We start from the raw sequence: 23,081 nt of genomic DNA on the forward strand, positions 1-23,081 counted from the left end.
GCCACAACTGAGATTTGGGACGCACTCACTTATTCAGTCCACAAGCATCTGTTGAGTCCTCACTGTATAGTAAATCTCATCTTTCCATCTTAGGCACTAGAAACACAGTACTGAATACAAGCCCCCAACCTCAAGAAGCAAATACTTCAGAGGTGAAAATAAACATTTAAACACATACCACCAATATGTAAGTGAGAAATACTACATTATAAAATCAAGTAAGGGTGGGTGTGGACTGGTGGGATGTGCATGGCTATTTTAGAAGGGAAAACTATGTGATAAAGCAGGAAGAACACTCTGAATAGTCAACACCTTAACTCATACTGAAATAAGTCATTATGGCACACAAATTGTGTGTGTGGGGGGGGGGGGGGTGAAAGACCCAGGAAAGAGGAACAAATACAAAAGTCCTAAGGCACATACAAGAATTAAGAGCAAAATATGTGGAAACAGTAGTTAGTAAAAGCCAATGGCCAAAAGAAGTGGGGGTTAGAGTTATGACAGAGCTTTGGAGTTTACTTTCATTGTGTTCAGAAACCACTGGAAGGCTTTAGCTGGACACTATCTGACTGGCCTTTGCTAAAGATTTTTCTAGCAGTACATGAGTACAAAAGGGAAACCTGATACTGCATTGTTAGAGCATGCAATAGGTAGACAGGGAGGAGGTCACAAGAAACAGAAAATGACAGACTTTGAAAAGGAGACTAGCAAAACTTAGTGAGCTGAGTAGGGGATGTGAAGTTTGGGATGATTCACTGTGATATTAGTTATATATTTTAAGATGTGAGGGTTGAAGAAAGAATCAAGACTCTGATGTGGTCATAAATTTGAGTGCCTAACCAGATTTCCTGGTACAGATAAAGAAATAATGGGAAAATTAGTCTAAAGCTCCAAGGACATGGAAATGAAAAAACTGATGATGAACATTTGTGAATAATCACCATGAATATCCAAACCAAGATGTAAGATAACAGCATGTAGTAGTGGCAGATACAATGGAGGATAAGCCAGGGGGAACTAACCCCAAGAGTTGAGGAGTACAAGGCACTGCCATTAAAGGAAAGCACAGCATGCAAAGAGGAGCATTCGTATCTCTGAAGATGTAGAAAACACTTTAGAAAAGACAAGAACAAATGACCATATTAAATATGTTGAAATGTCAACAGGAAGCCCTGAAGCTTTTCTACTACATTTGACAAGATAAAGGTTGTTGGTAATAATAGAATTGCTTCAGTGATGCTGGAGACTAAGTTCGTCATGGAAAAGGTTTGGAAAATGCACTGAGTTAGGAACATCCGGTGGGAAGTGACACACAGAACTGTAAACAGGGCTGAGATGGTTAACCCCAAAAAGGCTTCAGATCCTCATCAAACAAAGTTAGCAACGGTGAGATTAAAAATTCTAACAATACCGGCTTCATCTGATCTTTGCTAGAAACAGCAATGTTAAAGAATACAATATTCTATATTGCTCAATTAACCACCAAATGACAATTAAAACCTCAGTATTTGTACCTAACAAAGTTTACATATTCAAAATCTTGTAAAAACATCATTTTTGGCTTAACAAAATTTCAATATTAAAGCTTTAAAAGTCAGTTCTGCCATTTGAATTCATTCAAGTCTAAAATCCACATTTATAAAGTCACTATTTCTTCAGAGATAGTCAGTTTGCATCTTTGGAGAACTGAGTGACCACTCAGTTATTAACAGTCAACATCAAGCTTTTATACAGTGTTCAGTAATCTGATGATCAAACCAGACTTCAAACATTTTATACTTGGTTACTAAAGGCTACTATCTGAAGAATAAGGCCTCAGGGAGAGGGAATGAGGATTTAACAACACTTAAAAACAACAACAAAACAGGTGGCTCCAAGTTCTGGAAAAGAGGGCAAATAACTTTTAAGAAACATTTAGAAACAACAAAATAAAAGCTATCTATACATGATAAACCTAAACCTAGTGGGGGAAAACAGTATTTCCTCTAAAGCATGGGAGAAGATAAGTGTGCCCAATCTCTTTCATTTAATGTACTGCTGCTCAGTAAGATAAAAGGGATACAAATATTTGCCGATGACATGATCCTGTATTTAATTTTAAAATGTTCATTTACTTATTTATCATATGTTATGTGCATGTGCACACTCATGCCACGGCACACAGGCAAAGGTCAAAGGACAACCTGAGGGACAATAACTTGGTTCTCTCCTTCCATATCCAAAGGTTGAACTAAAGAAACAAACACCTTTACCTGCTGAGCCATCTCAGGGACCCCATAATGGAGGGAGGACCCTAAAGACGCCACCAGTAAAATCTTAGATAGTGATAAATACTTTTAGCAAAACAACAGGATACAAAATCAACACACAAAAATCAGTTTTTCTATATACCAACAATGAACTTGCTGAGAAAGAAATCAAAGAAAAACCTCTAATTAATTGCTTTTAAAAAAAAAAAAAAAAAAAAAAAAAACTGGAGCCGAGTGTTGGTGGCACACGCCTTTAATCCCAGCACTCAGGAGGCAGAGGCATTCGGATCTCGGTGAGTTCGAGGCCAGCCTGGTCTCCAGAGTGAGTGCCAGGATAGGCTCCAAAGCTACACAGAGAAACCCTATCTCAAAAAACCAAAAGAAAAGAAAAGAAAAGAAAAGAAAACTGGAAATAAACTTAACCTAAGGGGTGGAAGATCTCCAAAATGAAAACTTTAAGAGACTAAAGAAGAAACTGAAGAAGATACTAGAAGATGGAAAGACTTCTATGTTCATGGACTGATAAAATTAACATTATGAAAATGACTATACTGCCAAAAGCAATCCACAAGATTCAATTTCAATCAAAATCCCAATTATATTCGTCACAGAACTTACAACAAAATCATAAAATTCACATAAAAGAACAAAAGACTCCAAACAGCAAAAGCAAATCTAAAAAGAAATAGCAGTGCTGGAGGTATAACAATATTTGACCTCAAGTTATATTACAGAGCCATAGTAACAAACAGCAAGATGGTACAGACATAAAAAACAGATGGGTGGACCAATAAACCAGAGGACCCATTTGTAAATGCACACAGCTACATCTATCCCAGAAATACACACTGGAAAAAAGCCTATTCAACAAATTGTGCTGGAAAACTCAATTTCTAGTGTCCTTTGGGTATATACCCAAGAACAGTATAAATGGGTTACACGGTAATTTTATTTTTAGTTTTGCAAAAACTTTTATTCTCATTTCCATTCTGGCCGCACAAGTTTCTGGTCCCATCAACAATGTATTAGGTGTTACTCTTTTCTACATCCTCATGAGCATTTGTTGTCACTGTTTTCTTGATAAAACTAGACCTCTATCTCCCAACACACACACACACACACACACACACACACACACACACACACACACACACACGAATTGAAAATCGATCAAGACCTTAAACTATGAGAAAGAAAGAATACTTCAAGATATAGACAACTACTTTCTGAAAAGGACACCAAAAATAATTGCAGGAACTGACAAGTAGGATTATAAGAAATCCAAGTTCCTGCACAGCAAAGGATACCATTAAAGAGACAATCTGTAGAATGAAGGGGAAAAAATCTTTGCCAACTACATAGCAGACATCTAGAATATATAAATATCTGCAAAAATTAAACACCAAAATGAAATATCCAATCAATAAATGGGATCACAGAATGAGCACAGTTCTCAAAAATGCAATGGTCAATAAATACATGAGAAACTGTTCAACAGCCTTAGCCATCAAAGAAATGCAAATTAAATCTGCACCTAGATTGAAACAAACCAAACAACAAATATTGGTGAGAATGTGGGAAAAGAGGAACCCTTATATGCTGCTGGGAGATGGAACTTGTGCAGCCACTAAGGAAATCAGGATGGAGTTTTCTTCCCATCCTGGGAAGTACCACTATATACCCACAGGAAAGTCAGCAGACCACAGAGACCTGCACATCTATGTTTATTGTTGCACTATTCACAATAGCTAGGAAATGGACCAGCCTAGCTGTCTAGCAAAAGATGAACGAATAAAGAAAATGTGGTACTTATACAGTAGGTAATTATATTCAGTTGTAAAGAAAAATAAAATTATGACATTTGCAAAAGAAAATAGATGGAACTAGAAATCATTTCGTTAGGTGAATAAGCCAGATACAAGAAGACAAACCACTGCACATGGTTTCTCTCATATGTGGAATTTATGTATATGTGTGTAGGGGATCATGAAACTAGGAAGGGTATGATGAAAGAAGATGACGACATACTAGAGGAGTAGAGAAAGAAGGCTAATGAAAGCTGTGAATATGTGAAATGAAAGCTGAAGTGAGGAATATTTTAGAGGTGGAAGGGAACCAGCAGAGGACAGGAGAATGAATTAGAAAAACGTATAACAACACATGTATAGAAATGCCACAGTGAAACCCATTGCTTTGTATGCCAACTTACAATTAAAATAAAATCCACAAGAATTCAATAAAGAGAAGCCAGTGGTGGCACATGCCTTTAATTGCAGCACTCAGGAGGCAAAGGCAAGCAAATCTTTGAATTTGAGGCCAGCCTAGTCTAAGGCTATACAAACCAAAAACAAAAAAGAATTCAAAAACAAGAAAAATACAATAAAGTATAAAGCTAATAACAAAAAGGTGAGATCTACAATATTTCGGTAAAATATTAGTCTTATCTTCCAAAGCTCTATCTAGACCCTTTGAACAATTTTTACATTTAATTTTTTAATTATTATGTGGACAAGTGTGATGTGTAGATGCCACGGTGCAAGTATACAAGTCAGAGGATAAGTAGCAGTAGTTGCTTTTCTTCTTGTGGGTCCCAGGGACTGATCAGGTCAGCCTTAGTGGCAGGTGTCCTTATCAGCTAAGCCATTTTACCAATCCCAATCTTTAAAACTATAATAAAATCCACATAGCATTTGCCTTGTAGAGTATGTTATTTACACATATTTTTGAATGTTGCAGAACACTGTCAACTTACACATGTTGTTGAATATTGGAGAAGAGTGTTTATATACATTATCAAATATTAAAGAATACTGACAACTTGTATATATTGTTAACTATATTAGCGGATACCACTAACTTACATTGAATACTGTAAAATAAATATTATTAACTCACAATGTTGAGTATTGTAGAATTCGGTTAATTTACACATCGTTGAATGACAGACACTAACATCACTGCAATTTTACACTCACTGAGCAGTTAGTCCTTGTTTGCCCTTTTCTGCAGCCCTTGGCAACTATTCTGCATTTGCTTCTTTATCTGTTTGATTTAGATGCCTCGTGTAAGTACAGTCATGCACAGTGTGTGTCATTAGGAGGCACCCCCTCCTCTTTAAGGCTGAATTATATTCCACTATGTACCGTGATTTCTTTGTTCTGTTAGCTACCAATGGACAGTCAGGTTGCGTTCACATCTTCATTACTGTGAAATATGCTGCAATGGATACAAGAAAACAGAAGATACCTCTTCATGATTCTGTTTTCAAATGTTTCTAATGGACACCTAAAAATGGAGTATTGGCTTGTGAGGTAATTTTAATTTTTAGTATTCTGAAGGAATTCCATGCTATTTCCCATTGCACCTGCACCACTTTACAATCTCACTGACAATGTAAAAAGGTTCCAATTTTCCCACATCATGGCCCACTTCCGTTCTGGATTCGGTTGCTTATACAGTAGCTATCTAATAGGTGTGAGATAATATATCACTGTAGCTTTGATTTGCATTTCCTGTTCAACATCTTTTGCACATATTTTATGGCCACTTAAGCATCTTCTTTGGAGAAATATACATTCAGGCCTGTTCATATTTTAACCAGGCTATTTGTGATTGAGCTACTGGGATTCCTTATATATTCTGGATATTAACACCTCCACCATATAGCATGCAAATATATTCTCCCATTCTGCAGGCTGTTTTCAGTCAGCTGTTTCCTCACTATGAAGAAGTTTAATAGAGTTTATAAAATAGCCTTAATAAGACACTGCTATTTATATTTTTAACCTATTTTGTTATAGCTTTCAAATTTAAAAATCCTTATAATTTAAACTGAACTTATTCATTAAAGTTGATTGAAATCAAGTCACTGCAGTTTGAAAAGTTTTCAAGAGCATATTCATATCAGAAACATACAACAGGCACCGCAAATATCTCTATTTCAAATGCTTTGGAAGTCTAGTTGCAGAGCACAATAGTAGGTAAAATAATTCATAAGTTAAAAAAATCATACTGTATCACCTGATCAGAAATTTTATTGGAAATCCTCCCCTTCCAGTGTCAGGTACAAACACCATATATGCAAACAAGAAAAAAAAAGAAAAATAAGAGTGTCACTGTATAATACACTTGACCCAAACACAAGAAAGGGACTTTTTTGCTATATACTAACTTAAAAAATTACACTTAGGAGCAGAAAAACAAGGCGTGTTTTACGTCTATGAACTCTGCTAATGAAGCACAGCTGATTCTGCTACAGTAGTCTTAGGGCATCCTCCGTAAATGCACTTGCACTTTCACACTTGAAAACACAAAATAATTCCTATATCCACTTGAAGGTTCCTATTTTACTTCTATTCAAACCAGACTATAAAATATGTATCACAATTTTAGTTAACACAATAAGACAATAATCTGTAATGAATGTCTAAGAGTATGTGAAGAAATTACTTCAATGTTTCTCTTTAATGCCCTGGACTTTAACTGAACTGAAGAGAAGTAAGTCAGGTAGACAATCATTTAAAATTCTTCCACAAAGGCGTGAAAGATGAAATTCACAAGCAAGAAGACATCAAACAGCTGTATTCACACTGCCAAACTGGGCCAACACCTACTCGCTGTGAATAACCCACATACAGGATACCTACATTACCACCTCCAGGTACATGATTTTTGTGTCATTTTCCTTGTCACCTGTCATTTCTTGCTATTCTTAAGCATTTTCACTCTCAATTATTGTCGAATATTCCTTCCTTTACACTGTGTGAAGATATGTCACTGTGAATGGTTTAGTAACAAGCTAAACCACCAATAGCTAGGCAGGATTTTCAGGGCGGAGAGAACTCTGGGAAGAAGGTGGAGTTGCCAGCAGCATGGGCAGTATAAAGTAAAGTTAATATAAACCTACAAGACAGAAAGTAAATTAATGGAAATGGGTTAATTTAAATTATAAGAGCTAGTTAGAAACAAGCCTAAGCTATTGGCCGAGCTTAACAATAAGTCTCCATGTTGTTATTGGGGAGCCGACAGGCCCAACTAGAAAGTCCAACAACACTCAATCTACTGGGCAGTGCAAATCTCACTACCTCCAAATTACATACAAAAACAAGAACTTCTAAATAAGGACCAGTGGTGCCTCACATTACAACAAGACATATGATCTTCACATGAACTTTTATTTTATGGACCTATTTTGGTCACTTTTCTGATTTCACTGCTTGACTGATGGCCTTGGTTGTTCTCACAACAACATAATCTCACTTAATCCTCTTTAAAACTACACTACTACTCAGTCTTTATCATTCCATTATTACTAGTCCAATTCTAAAATCATACAAGTGAGGCATCAATAGATGTTATATAATACACCTAAGGCTAAAGAACCAGAAATATAGCAAAGGACTAATTTGATTGTTCTCACAGATGCCTTGTAGTTTTTAGTACTGTTCACTTTTTTTATCTTTTTTTGTTTGTTTTTATTTTAGAAGCACTCTTATTCTTATCTTTTTTTTTTTTTTTTTTGAGACAAGTTTTTACCATGTATCCCAAATTGGCCTGGAGCCCACTATGTAACCCAACCTTGTAATCTTCCTGCCTCCACTTCCCAAATGCTGGGATTACAAGTGTGTGCTACCATGCCTGGCACTCTCTTCTGCCTTCCTGATACAGAGTCTCATGTACGTTCCCTTACCTGTCTGACTATGGGGATTTCAGGTGGGTGTCACCACACCAAGCTCTTCCACTTTAATATCTGACAATGCTCTGGAAAAGAAGATGAGAATACCTGTTCAATTAGCTAACGCCTAAAACATCAGAGGTCCTAACTCACTCTTTCATTCCTCTAGACTACCTAACTGAGCCACGAGCTGAGAAGCAAGAGGAACACCAATGGGTCAATAAAGCTGACCAAGTTCAAAGGCCCTAACCTTATGTAGGTTTACCTAACATAAATCCTGTAACTAATACAAAGCCAGTACTCTCTGTTGCCAGTTAAAAACCTACTTGCCACCGATGGTTTAGAGCTGCTTATTTGTGAGATAAATCTTCAGAGATCCTTTAAAGCTCAAGGAATACTAGCAGATTGTCAATTCCAACAGACCTCCTTGAGTGACTAAGCCCAGGCCAGGCATTCTCTACTCCCTGCTGCCACACCAAACCATTAACCTGTCTGACTCCCAATTAGCCCTTGAGCTGCTTGAAGGCAAAACTAAGCCATATTATTTTTTATATTCTCCATACTTAAGCAGCATGCTTAGCATATGGATATCATTAATAATCTGGTCAATAAATGAGTACAAAAGCAAATGTCCTTTAATAAAGCAGTAGCAATTCAATGTTTCAATGAGACTATGTGTGTTCGTGCACATGTATAGTCCATAAAAGGAACACAAATTCTTTGTTGTTATATTATTTCTTTGATTCAACTCATTAATTATTTTCCTCATTATGTAAATGTGATTTGCGTTAATTATTTACAGAAACTAAAATCATATGTAGAGTAATAGTTACAACAAAATTAAACCAGATGCACATTTAAGCCCTTATCTATCAGGGTTCATTCTTGAAAACCACAATTTCATACTGTTATCAATGAAGTGATAGTCTGCATTCTTAAAGCACTACCCACTTTTGCATAGGGATATTGCATAGACTCATTACAATTAAATAAAATAGCATTAAGGACTACAATGGTTTCTGAGCTTGCCACAGGTCTGACAATCCCAGTAACCACAAGGTGGAAAGAGAGAAGGACAAACATACATGTGCACATATAATAAGTAAATAAATAAATGTAGAGAACCCAAAGACTGTTGCCCCCAGAAAATTATGCACACAGCAATATAATTCAAATTTGTAATGCAGCAAAGAAGTCACCAAATGAGACACTGGGCTAAGTGCTCATATATACCATCTCATTGAAACATCAAAACAACTCCTTTACAAATAAAGAGGTCACATCTCTAATAAATTTAAGAGTCAGAACTGACAACCTCTCAGCTCTAATATCCAAGTTTGTAATTGCTTCTTGGCTATGTAACCCCAATTCATGGGCCTCCTAACTTTTAACAATGGATAATATGGCACATTTTTGTTTCACAGCCTATCATATGGAGAGTGTCCAGCTTTCTAATCCCTGCATATAGTTTCCTTCCTCAGCCACTGCTATCTGATTCATGAGGGCTACTTATGGTAGAAGCTAGAAAGAAATGTTCTCCTTTGCAAGACTGAAGGGTAGATAATGTATCAATCAATTTTCCAGAATTCTGAATCATGACCTTTACTGGTTTCAAAAAAAAAAATTGTGATTCTACACATCACAAGGCCATTAATCCAAAGACTAAAGGCAAATAAATGCCTCAAGTCTGAAGAAAGGCTCTTTAGAGGCAAGTGGGACATGAGGTACACACTGGACACTAGAGAAGCCAGCAAAAACTCAGGCACAGATCAAATATGGATTATCATAAGATCAATACAGAACTCTTAGTAGCCACAGAAACAAAGGAAATTCTTACATACAGTATCTTCTTCATAGACCTCAATGGAGATACAAAGAGAAGGACTACAGGCAAAGAGAGACATTTGGGAGGCAAGAACAGTAGGATCTGTGGAGAAGTACTAAGGATGCCCCATGTCCCCCTCCATACAGGCCTAAATGTTTGGAGAGGAAAAAGAGCAAGAGCTACTGCCCTTGAGGCACAGGAACAAATCCTCTGTGGCTAGGAAAACAAACCTTTACCTTTGAAGATGAAGGGCAGAATCACGGAAAAGTCTCTCATGCCTGAGACCCAGAGGAAAACTGAAGTTCTTATGGAAAAGTTGAGACAAAACCGTATCTCAGGAAATACCCCGCATGGCTACAAAGCCTCAAGTAAGCAACTACTTAGGAGAAGAGCTAGTAGATGGAAAAATATTCTCTACGAAACAGACCTAAGCTGAATGCAGACCCCACATTAAGTAGAACTGTAGAAATAGCTCAGTAGAATGCTTGTCTCTTGTGTGTAAGGCCCTAGGTTCAACATCCAACTTCTTAATCTCTCTCTCTCTCTCTCTCTCTCTCTCTCTCTCTCTCTCTCTCTCTCTCTCTCTCTCTCTCCAATCCCTCCCCCAACCCTGTGCAATTCACTATAGCTCACAAGATATAAACCAAGCTTACCTGGCACTAAAGTTCCCCCATAACTTGGTATCTATCTACTATTTTAATCATGATACTACCATTATCAGATAAGAATCCTTCATTTTAAGCAGGATGACATCAGAGGCCTGCTCCTTCTAACTTCTGAAATGAACTATATAAGCTTAAATAGCACCAGTCACTGTTCATCCAAAAGATGTATCCCAAATTTAACTTTATTCTTTAACTATGTGAAGGTGATTCACACTTCTGACAATTCATATGCACTTATCATTTATGACATTTATGTTATCATATATAGGATATTCTTTATTTAAATGTTGCTTTGTATGAACAAGCATGATGACGTGTACCTAAGAGTCCAGTAGCCTGCACAGAAGACTGAGGCAGAATGATTGCCGAGCCCAGGAATCTGATGCTTCTCTGAACAACAGATATCTCCATCTCTCTTTCTTTAAAAAAAAAAAAAAAAAAGAGGGGGAGGGATTACATTTATGAATGTTATATTATACCCAAGAATCCTGGGCTGGAAAGATGGCTCAGCAGTTAAGAGCATGTATTGTTCTTGCAGAGGACCCAGCACCCATATCAGAGGGCTCACAACTGTCTATAGTCCAGCTGCAGGGTATCTGAAATCCCTTGACACCACAAATACATACATATTTTTTAAAAAAGAAAAGAAAGAAACCTGTTACTTTCTTGAAGGTCCCTAACATGTTCCTTGTAAAACTGTGAACTCAGAACTAAATCAACACTCAGAGAAAATGAATGTACACGTTAACTTGAAATTACTGGAACAACTTCCTGGAAAAGTTTGCTTTTATATTTTTAGAAAATGAGACAAGAAGCATTAGACTGTGCTCTGTAAAATCTGCAGCTGTATTACACTCATCTTCCACGGCTGAAAATAGGGCCTGGCACATGGAATACACTAAAGCATTTCGGTACTTAACTAATTTCATTTTCTATAGCCATAAGTAAGAAATCCAACCCTGGAGTTCTACTCCAGTCAAACTGTATTGTACCTAAATCATTCCTAAATTATATTTGTTCATATGTTTTCTCTGAATAAATTACAAGCATTACAATTAGGTGGGCTTTTTTAAAAAAAAGTTGTGTGTGTGTGTATGTGTTTGCCTATGTGTATGTGCATGATACGTTGTACAGGCACACACGAACAGTGTACATGTAGAGACCAGAGGACAACTCTGGAGTCACTTCTCTCCCTCCACCTTTATATAGGTTCTGGGAATTGAACTCAGGTGTCACTACATTTGAGTGACAACTGCCCTTACCTGCTAAAGCCATCTAATCAGGCAGCCCACTTTGCCCTCTTCTGAAGCCTGCAAAGCAACTAATCCCTGTGTATGCATGTATGCATGGCTGTACATGCATAGTAGACAGCCAATGCTCCCTCAAAATTTTAAGGTAATAGAGCAGCTCACATATACTTACCTACCCCATGTTCTTCCAACCTATAAGATTTATTTTTTCATCATCTTTGGCACAAATCCTAAAATGCTATCTGCCAGGTCTCATGCCCAATAAATATGCACCCACAAGCAATTATGGAGATAGATAGCTTCTGGGGAGGGGGCACTCTTTGGTCAGGTCCCAGTGCTGGCCTGTGGTTAGGGGGAAGGAGAGGGGGGAGGGGTGTGGTCCTGTGATTAATCACTGCCCACTCTGCTTAGGGGTATTTATCACAGCCCACTGTCAGGTAAATCACTGGAAAAACACCTCTTCAGTAATTAATGTGAAGTGACGGATGGACAGCCCCTGGGCCCATTAATCAGGAACATCAGCAGCCTACTGAGATTATGAATGTCAGGATGCATAAACTGCTGCTGGATCAATAAGCCCAGGAATTCATCCAAGGCTCTCATTTCCGAGGCATCTCCGGTACATTAGGTTCTCTCAAGCCCTCCCTCAATCTGAAGTGAAAATCAAGGCTTCAGAACAAAACAGGAGCTGAGGCCTGAAATGACCACTCCAATGACATGGTCAAGGAAGATGGCTTTGACTAGCAAAGGTACCAGGATGGGCAACCAATCAGTGTGTGTGGTACCACACATTGATCAAGAGGCTCTCTCAGAAGGTGTGGTACCCTGGAAACACAGCTTAACTAGGAAGACATAGTTGACTTCACTTACCAAAATCTCATTATCCATTTTAGGTATCATCCTGCTTCTTGCTTATAATCTGTTACCCATTCCCCTGACCCATACTTTCTTCCTTTCATATAAGAACCACTAATGCAGGGAGAAATAAAAATGAAAATTGAATTTTCACTACCTAAGATTCTGGGTAAATTTTAGTTTAATAAGAAAAAAAATGTATGAAATAAAATAATTAAATTATTTAAATTTAATTTAACCCCATCACTCATTACTATGATGAACATGGAAGAATTATCTATAGTGCTAAGCAAAAATATTCTCCACAAAAACCTTAGCTTAACTTGAAAAAATTATCTGGAGCTCAAAGAGAAAGAATATGTCATAATCCCAAGTGTAACCAAATTTTGTATAGGAAGGAAGGTTGAATACTGTAGGCTGGCAGTGACGGGAAGGAGACTGCCCTTAGCGCCACATCCCGCCAAACCCCAGTGCTGTGTTTTGTGGTCAGACTCAGGCCAGAGCTACAATTGTTGGTTAGAAAGTGTCTCAGAGTTACGGCTGCCTGTTCCGCTAAATCTCATTTCATCCTACTGATGGATGGATGGACAGATGGCTGCTTGGTGAAAGCAGCATTATCAGCCAGCTTCTATGGAGCCTCTGAATGATGGATAGCCCTCTTTCTACTTTCTCCAAACCACCATCGATCCAAGCCATATTTCAGCGGTCAGAAGCCCAGTAATATTAAGACACACAATCAGGTTAAGTTACTTGCAGTATAAACCTCTAAAACAGAAATCTTAACACCTCTGCTTTGCTGTCATGAACTAGGCTAAAAATGCCACAGTTTGATTCTTTCTAGCTGCTAACACAATGAATTCCAACAGCTCAAAGCCCAAAGGGAACAGCTGGGCTCTATTCCTAGCAGTACTTGAAAAGCTGACTCGCTTGCCAAAATTTTTACTAGCCAGTTCATTTCTGGGAAATGAACTCTGCAGCAGTGGTGAGCAGATCTGTGAATATGTGTATCCAGTGGAGTGTGAAACTATTAGAACCATCAAACCACCTACAGTTTGTCAGTGATGCCATCAATAGCCCCAAACATGTGGAGTTTTGGACCTACCAAGTATACCAACACCAAGAATGCTCATTAAAGCAAGGACAGATTAAAATCCTGTCTTACAAAGAATTCTAAAACGTTGTATGTATCTAGTCTGCTTGTCCAGCCTCTATTCTCTTATTTGCATATCAAATTGTTAAATCCTAATCCTTGCTTGCTCTCACAAGCACATGTCTGTATCCATTTGTTCTGTAGACTTATAACCATCGTACAATTATCTGGCTACTTAAGAGTCCATGCCTGCCTTTGTTCCTTCCACGTTACCCTTGGCTCTCCAGAAACTCAAGAGTCATACAACTGAACTCTGTATCAAAATTAATTCCACTTTTATGGCTAGAAAAAATAGAATGTGACATCATCTTTGTGATATGGAATCCTAGAGCTCACAAATCTTTTTCTGTGTTTATTCATTCCCAAATAATCTCTAAATGACTCACCATCAACCCCCCTGCACCCACTCAGGATGACCTGGCTCCTAGTCTTTCAACTGGTGACTGAACTGGTGCTGCTTTGAACCTATGCTCAGGTCATTTATTTATCTTTTTGTGGGGTAAGCAGATGTCTCACTAGAGTGGCAACTGTCTGTCTTCAGTACTTATGCCTTCAAAATCACCAACAGCTCTTTTTACCAAAACAATGCACTATATTTAAAATATGTTCCTTTGCTATAGTGTTCTATTTAAGAACAGTATTGTCTTTCACAGAAATATTAAGAATATCTACAGAATTATGCACTACTGCAAAAAGATCAAGTAGGTTAAAAATAAGCAACCTAATATTTCAAATAAAGATACCAAAGGTCCAAGGATTTTATTGTTTTGTTTTTGAGAAAAGATCAAGGATTTTGTTTTGTTTTATTTTTGAGACAGGGTCTCCCTATGCAGTAACCCTGGCTGGCCTGGAACTCAATATGTAAATCAGGCTAGTGTCGAACACAGAGATCCACCTGCCTCTGCCTCATGAGTGCTGGGATTAAAGGCATGCGCCACCATGCTCAGCTCAGATCCCATTATGTATGCCCATGGCTACAGAAATATTAAACATCGATAAGAGGCTGGGACCTACTTATAAATGCCATGCTCCCTCTGCTATCTTCCTTGAGACATTTCATTTTCACCATTGGCATTTCAACAGGAGAGAGGCCATGGGGTGAACACTGTGTGTGTTTGAATAAGGGAAGTGACCACAAAGGCCCAAACCTGGTGACATTACTATTGTGCTTCCCATCCAAGATGAGCACTGGTTGTCGGGGAGTCATTAACTATGTTAAGAGAATAAAATCAGATAAAGCCCTGACAATCTCCACACTCTTAATTTGTCCCAGTTTTATCAAGAACATAGAAAACAAGAAACTGAAGAATCAGAAAGCAAGAGGCCCTACAACTCACCCTAAATGGTCAAGGATATGGGTGAAACGTGCCCCTTTCATTTTCATGAATGATACACATTCTGGTCAGAAACAAAGCATTAGATGACTGACTGACTTCCCCCTCTGGTGGCTAGAAAGTGTTACTACTGCACTCCAGAATTTCCAACCTACCTCTCCACACTGCTCTAAATGACCACAGAACACCACTACAAAGAACAAATACGTGAAGGGGAGGTAGGAAAGATAGAAAAACATAGTGGTGAACTCTATTGAAAGAGGCGGAATCAGACACATGATGGCGGACACCAGTATTGATGCTGGGCCAAACCCTCTTCTTGGCATTGGGGAACATGGCAGATGAGTTTCTAGCTTTCACGGAGCTTAGCGTTTGGCTCGTGAGGAAAACTTCTGAGAGACAATAATAATAAGTAGGATTGACTCCATGCCAAAAAGAGGCCTGGTAACTTATAAAGAAGCCAATGGAGACCAATTTCAATTCAGAATGAGATTCCAGCACTTCGTAGTGGTGGGCTGAATGTAAGAGACACCAAATAAGAACCAAGGCCCACCCTCCACCTCCAGTTATGGCAGCTTGGGCATCACCATGGTTAATTAGCAAGTATGTGGTGGAAAAATGGTAGAGAACGAGAAGTGCAATAGGAGATGCCATGGTGGTGAGGAACAGCCCAATCTGAGTAGCCTGGGCTGCCACCTGAACCATGGAGATGTCCCAGCCCATGCTGCTGCTGAGGGTCATGTCTGGGTCCATGGCCCTGCAGCACAAGAGGTCTGGGCCAATGTCCATGACCCAGGTTACCACCAATGGCCATGTAGATACCCCTGGTCTGGGCTGCCGCTTAGGGTCATGTTGATGTTCAAGGACTACGCAGAGCTGGCCACAGCCCTCCACGGCTCTGAGCACTTGGGCAGCAAAGTAGAGCTGGCCTTGGTGGTGGGAACGGAGGTGAAGTAGCTGAGGATGGGAGCTCAGGAGAGTTAGCCCTCATTGTAGGTCTTACAGTGGTGTGGGCAAAAGAGAGATGCTCTCTCACTATGGCAAGGAGAACTGTCCCTGAGAGTAGGAAAGATGGCCCCACCCCTCACTAGCTACAGCCTGGGTGTCGCAGTAGACCAGTAGAGCAGTAGAGGTAGCCCTGGTGTGTGGGCATAGGAAAACTGACCTTACCCCTCTCCAGGGCAGTGCTGGAGAGCTGGCCCTGAAGGTGTGAATGAAAAAGATGGTCCAGCTGCCACAGGCAAGACAGCTGGCCCTGCCCCTCACCTGGGCAAAGCAGTAAAGATGATCACGATGGCACAGGAAAGCTAACCAACTCAACTACCACCCAGGCCCAGATCCAGGGCTTTGAGTCTGCCCGTCCCAACATCTACCCCATCTAAGAACTGCTAGAACATGTGAAGGGGCTGGTCCTGTACGATCTCCATGACACAGGGCAACAACAGGATATCCAAGAGAAGTCATGATGTGGATCCAGTATTGGTGGTATAGCAGAAACCAGAGGCCTCAGACCAGACCAAATACTCATTGCAATGAGTATTTGCAAGCAAAGCTGTTCTGGAAAAGGGGTATACTAGGTGACAAGCCATCAAACACTGCAGCTTCCACAGTGAAGTTTTTTTCATTTTTATTCTTTATTTTTTATTATTTTTACTTTTTGTTTTCTTTTGGGGGAAGGTTGCAAGGACGAGGGCAGATATGGAGGGATGAGAGGAGATGAGTGGGATTAGGGTACATGGTGTGAAATTCACAAAGAATAAAAAGTTTTTTTTCAATTCAGGTTGCATAATCTCTTTATTTTAAAGATGAGAAGACTAGTTGGAGAGTTATCTCAGACTTACAACTATTTGAGTGGAAAGTCAGACCAAAATCCGTATCACCTATCAACTAAACTAATAATTTTATCACCCACTTTTCCACCAAGTGTATGCTCAAGATATAAGCTCAGCAAAGTTTAATCAGGAAGTTAATTGTGCTGCAAAAATAATCACATAATGCACATCAAAGCCAAATATATTATCCACGCTAATGCTCATCTCCATTAGTGTAAATGGTCAGGACAGCTTTCCTATCTGATACCCACAAAAATGAGCCTCACACACTAGACAAGAGCTCTACAACTGTTCTCCCAAAGAGAGGGAAAAATTATTTTAAGAATTCCAAAAAGAAGCACTTCACTCAAAAAACAAACACAAAAACCCAATCTGGTGTTAAATGAGTAGTAAACAGTGGCAATTCTATAAACTATGTATTACATAGGTTCATAGAAAGGTTGTTCTATATGTATTAGCCAAATACCAAATACATTTTAGATTAATCAATTTTTAAACTCATTTGTACAGCTAACTTAAACCAATATGAAGATTCGGATCTTTCATTTTTCCAATTTGGTTTAGAAGGCATTTAGTCAATGCCTAAGAAAATGATGACTTATTTTTTTAATCTGCTGCTGTGAACCATGTCTAATTGTATCTTCTGTTTCATTAAGGTCTAGGCCCTATAAACAAAAGAGAAGCAGTGGTGGGGTAGCATCAATAAAAGTAGAAGAGGAAGAGAAAGAAAAAGGACCTATCAGCTAAGAAGTGTGTCACATTAAGAGACTAATAAATTGTGTGTGTGTATGTGGGTGTAAAAAATCTCACCTGATACAGCATCTAACACTGAAATTGATTGCTTACTGTACTAAGATCACACTGACCATGGAGAAAATCATGACAGAATATTTAGAACACTGTAAGGTGTGACCCAAAAGGCAAGCGTTTTGAGGTAGAAGCCTGAGATGGTAGTTTGGTACTGAAGAGCCTAGAAAGGCAAACCTTAAGATATAGGAGTTCTGAAAACTCTTGGAGAGGAAACCATCATTGTGATATGATTCAGTGAAAGGCTGAACCATAATACACTCATTCACATGGGCTTCTGACAGTACACTTAGCTGTCCCCATCCTGAAGAAGAGCTTCCCTGCCATGGAATGCCATGCTGAGGAGGACGAGGGAACAGAACATTTGTGTTATGGAAACAGGCCAAGTATACCATCAGGCTAATGTACACCTCAGATTAGTAACTTCTCTTGTTGCTGTAACAAATAGTCCTGACAAAAGCAACTTGAGCAAGTTCATTTTGGCTCACAGTTCGAGGGGCAACAGTTCAGCAGGGAAGGCAGTTGAACAAGAGCAACAGACCACTGGCCACATTGAGACTGCAGTGAAGAAGCAGAGAGAGATGAATTCTGGGGCTCACTGACTTCCTCCCTTTTCTCTTTTTATTGAGTCTGGGACCCTGCTTCACAGGCAGGAGCTACACACAAAGGGCAGTCTTCTAGGTGACTCCAAAATCAGCAATGATGATTAACCATCACAACCAGGATCTGCAAATATAGCCCCAAGTCTAAATCTGGACTATGGACTGTTTTTTAATAAAGATTTAATGGGACATGGCCAAAAATCTAAATAAAATCTCATTAAGTCCCAACTACAATAAAAAATGACCCAAGCTCACCTAGCTTCTAACAGGATATCAAACTTCCCACACTTAAGTACTATATTAGGCTACATAATATCCAATAAGACACACCAATGTATTAATTCCATAAACAATTACATTTGATTAAATTCTGTAAATGCAAAGCAACCAAAGACAATTCAAAACTGCCTCAGTAAAATGAGAAAACCACCAGGATAAAAATGAAAGAACTTGCATGCTTTCATGGCATGTATATTTCCAATAACCTTCTAAACTTAAAGTGCTGACAATAATAGCTGCCTATTGTCTGAAACTCCCTCATTCACCTTGCCTCACCCTCCACGCCATATGGTGAAGAACCTCAGCAGGTGTCAGGCCAGGAACTCCCTCTCTTCTATTTCCCACCAGAGCAATTTCTGTACTTCTTCCCTCCAACTCCCCCAGTATTTGAAAGCATTCAGAGGCATGCATACACATGGGAATAATGACCAGTAAAACTGTTAACAGTTTTTAGACAAGAGAAAGCTCAACTCAGAATACAGAAATTCTTCCTTGTGGAGTTAGAATTGAAGAAACGAAAGACACGGTGCTGCATAGCCATGATCTTAGAATCTGGGGCTGAGGCAAGGTGATCCTAAGTTCAAGGTCAGCTTGGGCTATAAAACAAGACTGAAAAAAATTATAAAAAATTTCAAAATGAGAAACATGTATCAAATACGGAGTTGCAGATGGTATTTTCAGATGCAGTCTTCCAGGAGACATAATCACAGTATTCTGTGCTTTCCTTAGGCATGCATGCAGTTGGACAAAGAGAATACAACTTCAACATCTCATTAAAAATCTGAGTATCAGGACGACAAGATACCTAACGTAATTCCAGTAGAACCTTGAGTCTTAAACTACAGCATGAAAAGGTTTTCCTTGCAATATAGCATAATTAATGTCCCAAACATTTTACACTCTAGTAGCTCTAATCACCACGCATGAGCACCAACTGATTTCACACTTTATAGGCTGGGAAACAGACTGAAACTTAGTCTCTTTCACACTCCACTGACATGGCAACCCCATGGCTCACCAACTTAACTCTTCCAAACTTAACATTAGCTCTATTACTGACCATTTCTAAAAGCCCTCAGATCAAAGGTTTTCTGTAACTGAACAAGACAATATAATAAACAGGAAGGCAGGCCCTTTTGTTTGCTACTCTGCATATAGACTTGGCAGTAGGGAGAAGCAAAGTAGAGAAATTACCAAACTAAACAACAATTTTTTTTTTCTCTACATATCTGGATGCTGGTCTGTTTCTAAAGTTACTTAGCAGTCTCTTTTCTGAGTCTGTTGGGAATTACAATGGCATCCTATTACTGACAATAAAAGCATGCAAAAGGATCACAGACATGGTGGCTTACAAGGCTGGCCATATCTGGCAGCCAAGCTCTTAGGAGGGCCCTCTTCTTAGGTCAGTCCTCGTTGTATCCTCATTAAACTGAAAAAAAGTGAGATGTTTCTTTAGTGTCTTCTGTGAACACTAGTCCAGTCGGAGGGCTTTACCCTCCTACCAATTACTTCCCAAAGACTCCACCTCTAAAACACTCTCCTTTGTCTCAGCCTTACCATGCATTACAACTTTCCCCTTCTTTAGGATGCACGGCCAAAGGCAATGAGCAAGTCATTAAGTGAATTTTTAAAGTTGAGGCCACTATATTTAATTTGTGCTTAGTGTCTCTTTTCCAACCAAAAAACTAAGTGGTATCTATCATTATCTCTGCTCCATAGATGAGAAATCTGAAACTTCAATTTCTTAGGATAACAGAGCTTCCACATGTTAATTCCAGAGTTCCAGATCATGCACTGAACTATGTTAGACTAGAACACAAACTTTCTAAAAACATATAATGGAGTAAAAAACATTGCAGAGAATAGTTTAATAAACATCAACAAAAAATGAGTCACTGTGAATGAAGTGGATCTACATGCTATAAATAGCTACAACTGTTATCCGTCTCTCCCTACAGCTACGTCAGCATGTATGAAAGAAAAGTGCCTAGAGAGATGGCAAAAACCAAACAGCAAGTTTTTCTTTGAGCAGCAAAGAAAACATGAAGTTAATAAATAAGAACTTCTCTCCCATGCAGTTTTAAGGTTTACTAATTAAGAGTTTCAAGCATAACAATTACCTTAGAATATAAAGGATCAAAAATGTTTGCACAGAGGGCTGCAGAGAATTTCAAAGAAAAACAATCTACTGAACAAACATTGCTCAAATACTTAAAGCACATTCTAATCTATTATTCTTATGATTCAAAACAAAGATAAATGTTAAAGAGAGGTAAAAGCTAATCATAGGTAAAGGCATTTTCTCACCATCAAACAAGTATTTATTAAGTGAGATCTATGCTGGAGCAGCGGAGAGTATAAGGCAGACTACAAGTAACAACATAATTTGAGACGCATGCAAAGAAACAGAGCCTCCCCCAATAAGATGTCTTAAACTAATTAGAAAGATGAAGCAGGGGAAATAAGTTGTCTGAATGGAGTACTTATAATTGTCAATAAAGAAAAAGGCAATAAATGACAGAAGTCCAAAGTAAAGGGGCATCTTTGAGGCCTTGGAACAGCTAAAGAAAAAGTCATGAAATGCATGATACTAGTAGGCCTTTATCAAAGTGTTATTCAGCTAGGCAGAGGTAGCACATGCAGAGGCTGGAAGATCTCTGTGAGTTCAAGGCCTGCCTGGTCTATAGAGCAAGTTCCAGGACAGCCAGGGCTACACAGTAAACTCTGTCTCAAACCATCATCCCTAAAAGTGTTATTCAGACAGAACTTAGGGGAGACATTCCAAATAGAAAGAAACAAAACAAACACAAAACCAACAACAAAAACCATGTGAAGAGGCAGTAAATCAGAAAGGATCACAGACACAGTGGCTTACGAGGCTGGCCATATCTGAAAACCAAGCTCTTATGAGAGCCCTCTTCTAGGTCAGTTCTCGTTGTATCCTCATTAAACTGAAAAACAGTGAGATGTTTTAGTGTCTTCTGTGAGCACTAGTCTAGTTGGAGGGCTTTGCACTCCTACCAATTACTTCCCAAAGACCCCACCTCTAAAACACTATCCTGTTGAGATTTAGACTTCCAGTGTAGTAACCTGGTGAAGGAGCAAAACATTCAGCCCATAGTATGAGATTAAGTAAACCAAAGGTTTGCTGTAAGAAAGCTGTGGAGACTAAGACTTGACCATGGATGTCTTCAACACCAGGAACTAGGCATTCAAAGAAAGCAGTGGAGAATACAGTCGGGGCCCTGCAGATGACCTGAACAATGACACTATTAGTGCCTCCAGGCCTCTACTTGTCCCTCAATCACATCTGCCCTTCCATTACCCTTTTCACGTTTTTTTAAATCTGCACCATTGGTATAAAGACAGGACTCACTCACATTTCTCTTATGCCAATGACAAAGCAGAAAAACACACAACCTAAAATCAGAACAGAATCAGAGGGAGGACCAGACTCCAGATCAATGGCTTCCAAGTCTAATTCCATATTTAGAACAAGTCAGTAAAAGAAAAACGTTTAACTTGTCCCTATGAAGTACTCCTCACAATCCAGACATTCACTCTTTGGTATATAACACTATTTCGGTGATCTGTGTATTCCTGAGGCAATACCAGCTGGTGCATGTACCTAAGTTTATGAATCAAATTAACTGATCCATCAGCACCACTGCAACAATTCCTAAGCTCCCATCTCCATTATCCTGATATTTCGTTTCATTCCTGATCCTGATAAAAAATGATTTATCTGGTCTCTTTAACAATTTAAATACCATCCAATCCAACCTTACTGGGTTTCTTTCCCTTATTATTTTATGTGTATGGGTGACTTTCCTGTATGTATATCTGTGAATGACTATGTGCATGGTACCCACAGATGTCAGAAGAGGGTAAAGGATCCCTGGAACTGGAGTTACAGTTATGAACCACCAGGCAGGTGCTGGGAATCCGAATGTGGGTCCTCTCATAGAGCAGCCAGTACTCTTAACTCTCCAGCTCCCTGAACCTTAGTTTTGATGACATGACAGAATAGAACATTGATACTTTTGAAAGGGTGTTTCCATCCTATCAATTCCCCCTATTTTTTTGTCCCCTGTTTATAGTAGAGTTTAACTACTAGAACAGCTTGCATTTAAACTGCCCCACAAAACCTAAGAGTTGCTCCACTCTGCTCTCATTTCTTCCCCTTCCATCCCCTCTTTAGCTTACATATAACCGTTAATTCTGCTGTCCACCTTTTCTAACTGCTGCTCAACAATTCACAGCCCGTCACAGATTGTCAGTACTGCATTTGGGGACTTAAGAAGTACTCTTGTGGGACAGTACAGAGTGTCAGTACAGCATTTTCCCGGACACAATGTCACTCTTTATAGCCTGTAGCAAATTAGTTTCTTCTTTAAAAAAAAAAAAAAATAATAATACTCCTAATAAGACGGTACAAGGAGATTTTAAATAACTAAGATTCAAACTCCCTTTGGTTTGCTCTGAGGTCTAAGCTATCTCTTGTCATGTACATACATCTACTCACTAAACCACACACATCTAGGAATACCTGAAAAGCA

General features: G+C 38.9%; 1 protein-coding gene across 3 annotated transcripts in view; it reads right to left on the minus strand.

Moving 5' to 3' along the window:
- The window catches only part of R3hcc1l (R3H domain and coiled-coil containing 1 like), an 80,391-nt gene that overhangs the window by 41,104 nt on the left and 16,206 nt on the right, over nucleotides 1–23,081 (minus strand). The window contains exon 1 of one of the 3 annotated variants that reach the window (XM_035441826.1): nucleotides 10,734–10,832. The exons of the other annotated variants lie outside the window; for them this stretch is intronic. The gene's annotated coding sequence lies outside the window, so the exon portion shown is untranslated. Of the gene's footprint in view, nucleotides 1–10,733; nucleotides 10,833–23,081 lie in introns of those variants that run through there. 3 annotated transcript variants of the gene reach the window in all.

The sequence above is a fragment of the Cricetulus griseus genome, chromosome 3 (assembly GCF_003668045.3).
Source record: "Cricetulus griseus strain 17A/GY chromosome 3, alternate assembly CriGri-PICRH-1.0, whole genome shotgun sequence".
In the NCBI taxonomy this organism is placed as follows: domain Eukaryota; kingdom Metazoa; phylum Chordata; class Mammalia; order Rodentia; family Cricetidae; genus Cricetulus; species Cricetulus griseus.